The 10367-nt window shown below is 40.4% G+C and overlaps 1 protein-coding gene across 1 annotated transcript in view; it reads right to left on the reverse strand.

The window, feature by feature from the left end:
- The window catches only part of LOC115139189 (visinin-like protein 1), a 42871-nt gene extending 38343 nt beyond the window's left edge, over window positions 1–4528 (reverse strand). The window contains exon 1 of the mRNA XM_029676322.2: window positions 4256–4528. The gene's annotated coding sequence lies outside the window, so the exon portion shown is untranslated. The remainder of the gene's footprint in view (window positions 1–4255) is intronic.
- Window positions 4529–10367: the final 5839 nt, after the last annotated feature.

Genomic DNA, 10367 nt, shown 5'->3' on the forward strand with positions numbered 1-10367 from the left:
CAATTAATTAGGTGCATCCTATAGCAAACAAACGACTAGCACTTTAAAGGGTCAATTCTATTGTTTCTGATTGAATTATCACAGATATGACGAAGAGTATTCTCTATTAGATAATACATTGCAGATGATGATTTAATTACATGCAGCATTTTAACTTTGTCTTTGCTAAGGGGAAAACAACCACAGAAAAAATGATTATTCATCCAACACCGAACGCTTAATAACACAGAGTTCAGAACGAAAAATTATTTAATTTAATTTAATGGTTTAGAGGTAAAGCCCAATGCGAGACAATCACAATCACATTGCCATCACCAAAAACAATGATAGAGATTGCGAGCTAGCCACAGAACAAAACTGAATAACAATGGTGTGACATCACCAATAGAATACCTATCCTAGTGCAAGGCGAGGCCTCAGATTGCCTGATAAATTAACTGGATGTCAGCCTCTCTGATCTATGGAGTGCAGTAGATAGATGCTCTTTGTCCTTGGAGATTACCTCAGCGTACAATGGCCTATTCCCTTGAGATGTAGAGGGTACACTCACTATCACCTGCGCCTTGGCTCGCACTGACGAGCGGGGCGAAACAACCCTGATGTCAAGTCTCATACACTTTCATTGTAGTGAGTGAGGTAGCTATGATACAAATACTCTGTTCCATGTCCCATACTCTTTCATTGTACTGAGGAAGCAGCATGAGCCAGAACGAGAGAGTTAATTACACTGAACAAAAATATAAACGCGACATGTAAAGAGTTGGTCCCATGTTTCATGAGCTGAAATAAAAGATACAAGAAATGTTCCATAAGCACAAAAAGCTAACACTAGATACTAACTGGTTTTCTGATCCACGCCCCTACCTTTTTTAAAAAAGGTATCTGTGACTAACAGATGCATAAATGTATTCCAGGCATGTAAAATCCATAGATTAGGGTCTAATGAGTTTATTTAATATTGACTGATTTCCTTGTATCAACTGTAACTAATTAAAGTTGTTTTAATTGTTGCATGTTGCGTTAATATTTTTGTTCAGTGTGTATAATGTGAATTAATTACTGTAATATATTCTATTTAATGCTGACCCAAGTGATTCTTAGCCTCAACGGACAAGGCTTCAGTGAACGCCAAGGTAGCGATTGTTAGGCTACATCAAAGGACCATCACCAGACCCTTTGACATTTTTTATGTCATGGACACATTTGCAGTTCTGACAAGCACATACTGATTGCCTTCCCCAAAAACAACTCTATCATGTTCTTCTTGTGGTTCTTAGAATAACTGAAGAAGACATTCCACTTACTCTATTTCTGGAACTTTCATGTCATGGAATGAGATTGTACTCTAATGACAAATCATCAAAATGAACAGATATCAACTCTAAGTACACCTTCTGAGTACCCAAAGTAGGTAGTGGAGGTAGTTTGGAGAACTGTGTTCTCGTGATGAGTAACCATGGTTATGCTTTAGCTCAGTGGGCTATAAATCTGGCCATGGTTATCTCTGGATCCTTATTAACTAGGGCACAAGAGGACTGAACACACACACACACAGGACCACACTATGAACACACACACACAGGACCACACACACAAACACACACACAACACACACACACACACACACACACACACACACACACACACACACACACACACACACACACACACACACACACACAGAGGACCATGGTATGAACATGCAAAGGTAGTAGCCTAGCAGTGTAAGAAAACACAAGATGATCATTCTCCTGACCCAGCATTGCAGCAAACCAGTGAACATGTTGACAGTGATAGTCAAAGCACAACTCCAGAAGAAGCTGTGTTGTTGTTAGCATAGAGTTACCCATAAGACACACATCCAGGGATAGATGGTGCTGTATTCTTGAAGCAAGCAGTAGCCTATGTTCTGAGACATATAAACTGGTGACATTTTCCTTGTCACAATACGTGCCGTCACTCTCAATGAACTATGGGCCTCAAGACAGCAGCAGCAGCACCAGACATATCAGTCCCATGTGAGCAATGATGAGCATGTATAATCCACTACCGGGCTACTCCACTCAGAGGTGTGACACTTTAAAAAATCTTCCATTCACACAATGGTGGAGGAGCAGAGTACAGACTGCTCAAAGAGGTGCACCTGTATGCCCCAGTCTCATGTTTTGCATAGCACTCGAACACAGCACCGTTGTCAAGAGACTTAGGCAGCAGAGTAGGCTTTACGCTGATGATGAAAATGTCTGTATTGCTTCCCTACAGGTCCATTTCAGAGCAGCAGCATCATCATCAGATGCTCAAGGGCACATTGGCAGATTTCTTACCTAGTCAACTCAGGGATTCAAACCAGCAACCTTTTGGTTACTGGCTAAACTCCACTAACCAAAGTATATGGGTGTTAAATGCAATGTAAAGGTGAATGGAGGGAGGAGTAGAAGAGATGGGGCGGCAGGTAGCCTAGTGGTTAAGATCATTGAGCCAGTAACTGAAAGGTCGCTAGTTTGAATCCTCGACTAGGTGAAAAATCTGTCGATGTGCCCTTGAGCTCCTGTAAGTCTGCTAAATGACTCAAATTTAAATGTAATGATGTGAAGGAGAAGAGATCATGTGAAGAATAAAAAATGGAAATTGCAAGTCAGTTAACCTTAAGAACAAATTCTTATTTACAATGATGGCCTACCGAGGAACAGTGGGTTAACTGTCTTGTTCAGGGGCAGAACGACAGATTTTTAGCTTGTCAGCTCGAGGATTGGATCCAGCCACCTTTCGGTTACTGGCCCAAAGCTCAATCTCTAGGCTACCTGCCACCCCAAAAGGAAATGCTTTGACTTGACAATGACTAATTCCAGGAAAATCAGAGTCTGAATCTACTGCTGCAGTCATGTTAGTGATGACAAAAGACCCAGATAGTGCCACTCGGTCACAAAGAAGTCTGTCTGCAGTGCATTGCAGAGGGCAGCATGCTGTCATCCACTCAGTACACTGAGACAGGGCCAAATAGATACATACAGTACATGTTTCTAAGGATCTTGGGCAGCCTCTTGGTACATTTTGGTAATTTAGCAGACGCTCTTATCCAGAGAGACTTACAGGAGCAATTATGGTTAAGTGCCTTGCTCAAGGGCACATTGGCAGATTTCTTACCTAGTCAACTCAGGGATTCAAACCAGCAACTTTTTGGTTACTGGCTAAACTCCACTAACCAAAGTATAGTCATCAGCTGATTCTCTAATATGAACTAATAGTCCTCCTCTCTCTGTACACTGACCAGCCACATTATGTAACAGCATGTCCCTTTTCCATCATTTTCCAATAGAGAATGACCTTGAGAGTCAAAATCCAGCGAAGTACAACACCCACACATACATTAACACATGTTCAGATCTATACATACAAGCACTATCGATGACATGTTTAATATGCACTGCAAATCTTGCAATCATGATTTCTTAGCACTACCACAAAAAAAGAGCATGGTTTTAAGAAAATATATCAGTCTAAGATGAAAGGACATACGATATAAAACAAATCTACATTTAAAAGTCAGTTTTCAGTTTTGGGATTATTTCTATCATTATTTCACCATGCCACGCATGCATTTGTTTCTAAACTAGCATCGCCCGGCAAATCAAATGGTTCCATCCTTGCAGCCAAGCCAGCGCGAGCCCAGTCAGGGTGAGCGCATACAAACGTGCCAGAAGCGAGGCAGCATCCCCTAAGCACTACATCAGAACCACAACAGAGGAAAGAAAGCTCAGAGGAACAACTGCATTTTAAAATGTCATATATTGCATTTGGAAAATGAATGAAAACAACACCACACATTAACTGTATCTATTGACATGTAGACTTTTTCTAGTTGTAGGCTACTCTTGATACTTTTGTTTTTGAAAAATCCACCAGTGAAGTAGGCTAAACCACTCCCGCCCCATTCAGTACCAGGCTATTTGTTTGGGAAACAAAGGGCCATAACTGACATTATTGTTTTCTGTATTCTCTTAATAAATATATGATATGATTTGCAGTCCTGCTGTTGATCCATTATGATATAGCCTCTTAAGAAGATTGAGATATGCTTCCCCGATGTAAAATTACATCTAGCCTAACCTAATTAATTAATACAACTGTATTAGTCTGTAGTATAATGTATCTAGCAATGACGTATAAAGATTATCTTTACAAATCATAATTGAATAGAGGGAAAGTTTCACTATGCATTTTACTTTAATCCACAATAAATAAAAAACATATTTACCTTGCAAGAGTGCGAAGTTAACTGGTCTTTGCTCTCTTCTTCAGAGTAGGTTATATGTGCGGACAGAGACTATTAAGTCAAACGTCTTGTCGAGGGTTGTGGTGACGTTTTCTTGGGAAGAAATGAGCCTCGTCGAAAATCACTGATGCAGTTCCAAGGATTCTGCAAGTAAGTAGGACCGTCCACACGCACACACACGCTGAGGACACAATGAAGCGCAGCGTCAGACCGTGTGTATCACGACTCTCTCTCTCCCTGTCGCCCTCACACAGAGTGGTTGATGCCAGGCATGCAATGGACCACTGTTTTGGTGGGGTGTTTTTTGAGTTTGCGCATGAGGAAATGAATACGCCTTCTACTGCACCTATGCTATCTGTGAAGTAGAATGATTTTTATGTGGATTAAATGTGCAGTCTCACGAGGGTCGTTGTCAACATATATAGCCTATGATAGGAATATAAATTGAAAATATATATTAATATCAAAGTACATTCCCCAGATCCTGGTGGTAGGGGTAGGTCTACTACATGCTATCAATCTGTTATTATGCCTATTGATTATATTCTGCCATTACTATCAAATCAGTCCTACTTTCAATGGGAACAACAGCATTTGAACAGTCAAAAAATACCGACTGATAATGTAACAAAACATCTCTTTATGCTTATTTTTTTAAAGGCTGCCACTACCAAAAATTAGGCTGATTATCTATTCTTACAGCATATCTGGCGCCAAGGTTTTTACTTACCTTCGTTGCCTCACGCACGCACGCGCAAGTGGCATTTCGCGCCAAACAGCAACACAGCTGGTGGTGGCAGCAGCATCAGTACCGCATAGACCACAGCGTCCAGTTTCGCTACAAAATAAATGGCTAACTAGCTAACTGTAGCTAGTTACTTTGTTTTGAATCTGTAAAAGGTTTCTCTGGTAAGTCATCAAATAAGTGTCGGGTTGTGAAAACGCTATTATTGTAGGTAGCCACTTGTATTTTACAAACTATACACATCTACAATATTACGAGCTAGCTAGTTTGGTTGGTAGGGTAACTAAAGTTTGCTAGTTAGCTAGCTAGGCTTGTTAGCTATTATTTTCATAAAGTTCAGGGATGTCAATAATTACATTATTATCTGAATCCATCTAAAACGGCTCTTCATTTTGTATATATTTAGATTTTGAACCAATACAAAGCAGGGACTTTTGTTCAATAATAAAATGATGTGCTTGTGGTGGCAACCTATTCATATGGTTTTTAATTATATTCAGAAGGTACAGTCGTGGCCAAAGGTTTTGAGAATGACACAAATATACATTTTCACAAAGTCTGCTGCCTCAGTTTGTATGATGGCAATTTGCTTATACTCCAGAATGTTCTGAAGAGTGATCAGATGAATTGCAAAGTCCCTCTTTACCATGCAAATGAACTGAATTCCCCAAAAACATTTCCACTGCATTTCAGCCCTGCCACAAACGGACCAGCTGACATCATGTCAGTGATTCTCTCGTTAACACAGGTGTGGGTATTGACGAGGACAAGGCTGGAGATCACTCTGTCACGCTGATTGAGTTTGAATAACAGACTGGAAGCTTCAAAAGGAGGGTGGTGCTTGGAATCATTGTTCTTCCTCTGTCAACCATGGTTACCTGCAAGGAAACACGTGCCGTCATCATTGCTTTGCACTAAAAAGGCTTCACAGGCAAGGATATTGCTGCCAGTAAGATTGCACCTAAATCAACCATTTATCAGATCATCAAGAACTTCAAGGAGAGCGGTTCAATTGTTGTGAAGAAGGCTTCAGGGTGCCCAAGAAAGTCCAGCAAGCGCCAGGACCATTTCCTAAAGTTGATTCAGCTGCGGGATCGGGGCACCACCAGTACAGAACTTGCTCAGTAATGGCAGCAGGCAGGTGTGAGTGCATCTGCATGCACAGTGAGGCGAAGACTTTGAGGATGGCCTGGTGTCAAGAAGGGCAGCAAAGAAGCCACTTCTCTCCAGGAAAAACATCAGGGACAGACTGATATTCTGCAAAAGATACAGAGATTGGACTGCTGAGGACTGGGGTAAAGTCATTTTCTCTGTTGAATCCCCTTTCCGATTGTTTGGGGCATCCGGAAAAAGCTTGTCCGGAGAAGACAAAGTGAGCGCTACCATCAGTCCTGTGTCATGCCAACAGCAAAGCATCCTGAGACCATTCGTGTGTGGGGTTGCTTCTCAGCCAAGGGATTGGGCTCACTCACAATTTTGCCTAAGAGCACAGCCATGAATAAAGAATGGTACGAACACATCCTCCGAGAGCAACTTCTCCCAACCATCCAGGAACAGTTTGGTGACGAACAATGCCTTTTCCAGCATGATGGAGCTCCTTGCCATAAGGCAAAAGTGATAACTAAGTGGCTCGGGGAACAAAGCATCTATATTTTTTAACCCACAAATTCTGACAAACTCCAAGCATTGATTATGCAAGAATGGGCTGCCATCAGTCAGAATGTGGCCCAGAAGTTCATTGACAGCATGCCAGGGTGGATTGCAGAGGTCTTGAAATAGAAGTGTCAACACTACAAATATTGACTCTTTGCATCAACTTCATGTAATTGTCAATAAAAGCCTTTGACACTTATGAAATGCTTGTAATTATACTTCAGTATTCCATAGTAACATCTAATAAAAATATCTAAAGACACTGAATCAGCCAACTTTGTGGAAATGTATATTTGTGTCATTCTCAAAACATTTGGCCACGACTGTACAATAGCAAATGGAAATTAGTGATGGGCATTCCAAGTCTTTTCGGTGAGCCGGCTCCTTTGGCTCCCAAACAGCTCTTCGTTGAAAATGGTTCAAATCTAACTAGAACCATGAACAAATTGCAAATCTCCGATGTAAATACCATTATGTCAGATCATGAAATTCAAATACAATTTTACCTGGCCAAATTATTAGATGGTCAGCTATTGTTTATGTGTGGACCAGATTGACGCACTTTCCGCACAATTTATTGTTTCTGAAGTGAGGATAATTATTTTGTAACTTAGTTGCAGAAAAATGTTGTTTTGAGCTCAAAAAGTAGTAGCACTATGCAAATCAGGGAGCCAAATTAACGCCTCTTTCATCAATGCGATTCGGTTCCCGACATTCACCAAAATGATCCGTTCAAATAGAGCAGTTTGTTCACGAAAGACTCATCACTAATGGAAATCAGACACATACAATTTACATTGGTTACATATTCAAACCGTTTCTCACCTGCTGTAATGTTATGTAAACATATATTATGTATATGGACCATTTGTTTATTCAGTGCTACAGTATTAAAATCCAGTAACTGATGATTATATATTTTGCTTTGAAGGTTTTTGCTGAAGTACCTTTCATCTGTTGAGATTTGGTTTCACTGAAAGGTAAGTCATAGGAATAAACTACTGCTTTGATGTATTTTCAGGGTGCAAAGCTCAATTTTCAGCAGTTGGTTATAAATGCTGAAAGAAGTACAGTTGAAGTCGGAAGTTTACATACGCTTAGGTTGGACATATTAAAACTCGTTTTTCAACCACTCCACAAATTTCTTGTTAACAAACAATAGTTTTGGCAAGTCGGTTAGGACATCTACTTTGTGCATGACACAAGTAATTTTTCCAACAATTGTTTATAGACAGATTCCAGTGGGTGAGAAGTTTACATACACAAAGTTGATGTGCCTTTAAACAGCTTGGAAAATTCCAGAAAATGATGTCATGGCTTTAGAAGCTTCTGATATGCTAATTGACATAATTTGAGTCAATTGGAGGTGTACCTATGGATGTATTTCAAGGCCTACCTTCAAACTCAGTGCCTCTTTGCTTGACATTATGGGAAAATCTAAAGAAATCAGCCAAGACCTCCACAAGTCTGGTTCATCCTTGGGAGCAATTTCCAAACGCCTGAAGGTACCACGTTCATCTGTACAAACAATAGTACGCAAGTATAAACACCACGAAACCACTCAGCCGTCATACCGCTCAGGAAGGAGACACGTTCTGTCTCCTAGAGATGAAGGTACTTTGGTGAGAAAAGTGCAAATCAATCACAGAACAACAGCAAAGGACCTTGTGAAGATGCTGGAGGAAACGGGTACAAAAGTATCTATATCCACAGTAAAACAAGTTCTATATTGACAACCTGAAAGGCCGCTCAGCAATGAAGAAGCCACTGCTCCAAAACCGCCATAAAAAAGCCAGATTACGGTTTGCAACTGCACACGGGGACAAAGATCGCACTTTTTGGAGAAATGTCTGATGAAACAAAAATAGAACTGTTTGACCATAATGACCATTGTTATGTTTGGAGGAAAAGGGGGGAGGCTTGCAAGCTGAAGAACACATCCCAACCGTGAATCATGGGGGTGGCAGCATCATGTTGTAGGGGTGGTTTGCTGCAGGAGGGACTGGAGCACTTCACAAAATAGATGGCATCATGAGAACGGAAAATGATGTGGATATATTGAAGCAACATCTCAAGACATCAGTCAGGAAGTTAAAGCTTGGTCGCAAATGGGTCTTCCAAATGGACAATGACCCCAAGCATACTTACAAAGTTGTGACAAAATGGCTTAAGGAAAACAAAATCAAGGTATTGTGGAGTGGCCATCACAAAGCCCTGACCTCAATCCTATAGACAATTTGTAGGCAGAACTGAAAACGTGTGTGCGAGCAAGGAGGCCTACAAACCTGACTCAGTTACACCAGCTCTGTCAGGAGAATGGATCAAAATTCAAAACTTTTCCCGAAAAGTTTGACTCAAGTTAAACAATTTAAAGGCAATGCTACCAAATAGTAATTGAGTGTATGTAAACTTCTGACCCACTGGGAATTTGATGAAAGAAATTAAAGCTGAAATAAATCACTCTCCTATTATTGTATTATTTTACTAGAATTAAATGTCAGGAATTATGAAAAACTGAGTTTAAATGTATTTGGCTAAGGTGTATGTAAACTTCCGACTTCAGCTGTACAGTTACTATCAAATCATACAGTAATGTTGTATTCCATTTAGCTGGCCAAATGTATAGCACTTGCCGTAAGCCTATATGTAAATTATCAACCATATTGAAATAAGAAGCTACAAAAGATTTCCTTTGCTTTTAATTCTGTAATCATTAGCTCATCAGTCTATAAGTGTGTTTCTCAAATGAATTGCATCTTTGATATGCCATACACACTTTAGAAACAACATATCTTACTCAATGTGTTCTCTCTGGAATAAATATAGGTTGAAAGTAAATCTGTCTTTGTTTTAGGTGTAGTGGATAAAAAAAGGAATGGATCAACACACACAAGATGTCTGTTTTCCCATTGAGGAAGATACCGCTCCATTGTCTCCTAAACGACTAAGGACAGATTGCACAATAACAAACAAACACAGTTGCAAAACCCATTTCAAATTCCCAGAACCATTGAGTTTCCGGAACAACGATGGTGTCACATCACTGCAGAATATGCCTATTCTTCAGGAGGACAAAACACATAGAGTTGAATCTGACCATGAATATCTCAAATACACAGTGACAGGATTTCATTGTGAAGAAATGGGAAAAGAGGAGAGTACAGCTCTCGGAGATAATCAGACATGCGCAGGTTCATGTGTAATCAGTCCTCACAGTACAGATGGAGACTCTCAAGGTCTATGTCAAGGGCTAGATGAGCAACATGATCCACTTAGTGAAACAGGCACCTCTTCTTATAGCTTTCACTCTAGAAATGAAGCAGGGTGTGTGTCAGCAAAGTCTCACTCTTCTGATGACAGAACAACTGATACATCCTCAAGTCATGATTTCAATCAGCCTGGGAAATCACTCAAATGCAGTCTCACCGGTACTAGTCCCTCAGCAGATGAAGAAGCAGTGACTGAACAAAATGGTGAAAGCCGCCTCCCAGGAACCGACCACAGCTCAAGTGTGAGTGACGGTACTGAAGAATCTGATTACACCTGTGAAAGCCTGGCTCTGAATTCAGCCATTTACAGTATGGGCTTCATCAAAGGATCTACTGAAGGTGAAAATAATCACCAGATTCAGAATGAGGATAAACATGCATTCAATCAAAGTATCTGCTGTGAGAAAGAGGCCAGGCGTTACCCATT

This window comes from Oncorhynchus nerka, linkage group LG13 (assembly GCF_034236695.1).
Source record: "Oncorhynchus nerka isolate Pitt River linkage group LG13, Oner_Uvic_2.0, whole genome shotgun sequence".
NCBI lineage: Eukaryota > Metazoa > Chordata > Actinopteri > Salmoniformes > Salmonidae > Oncorhynchus > Oncorhynchus nerka.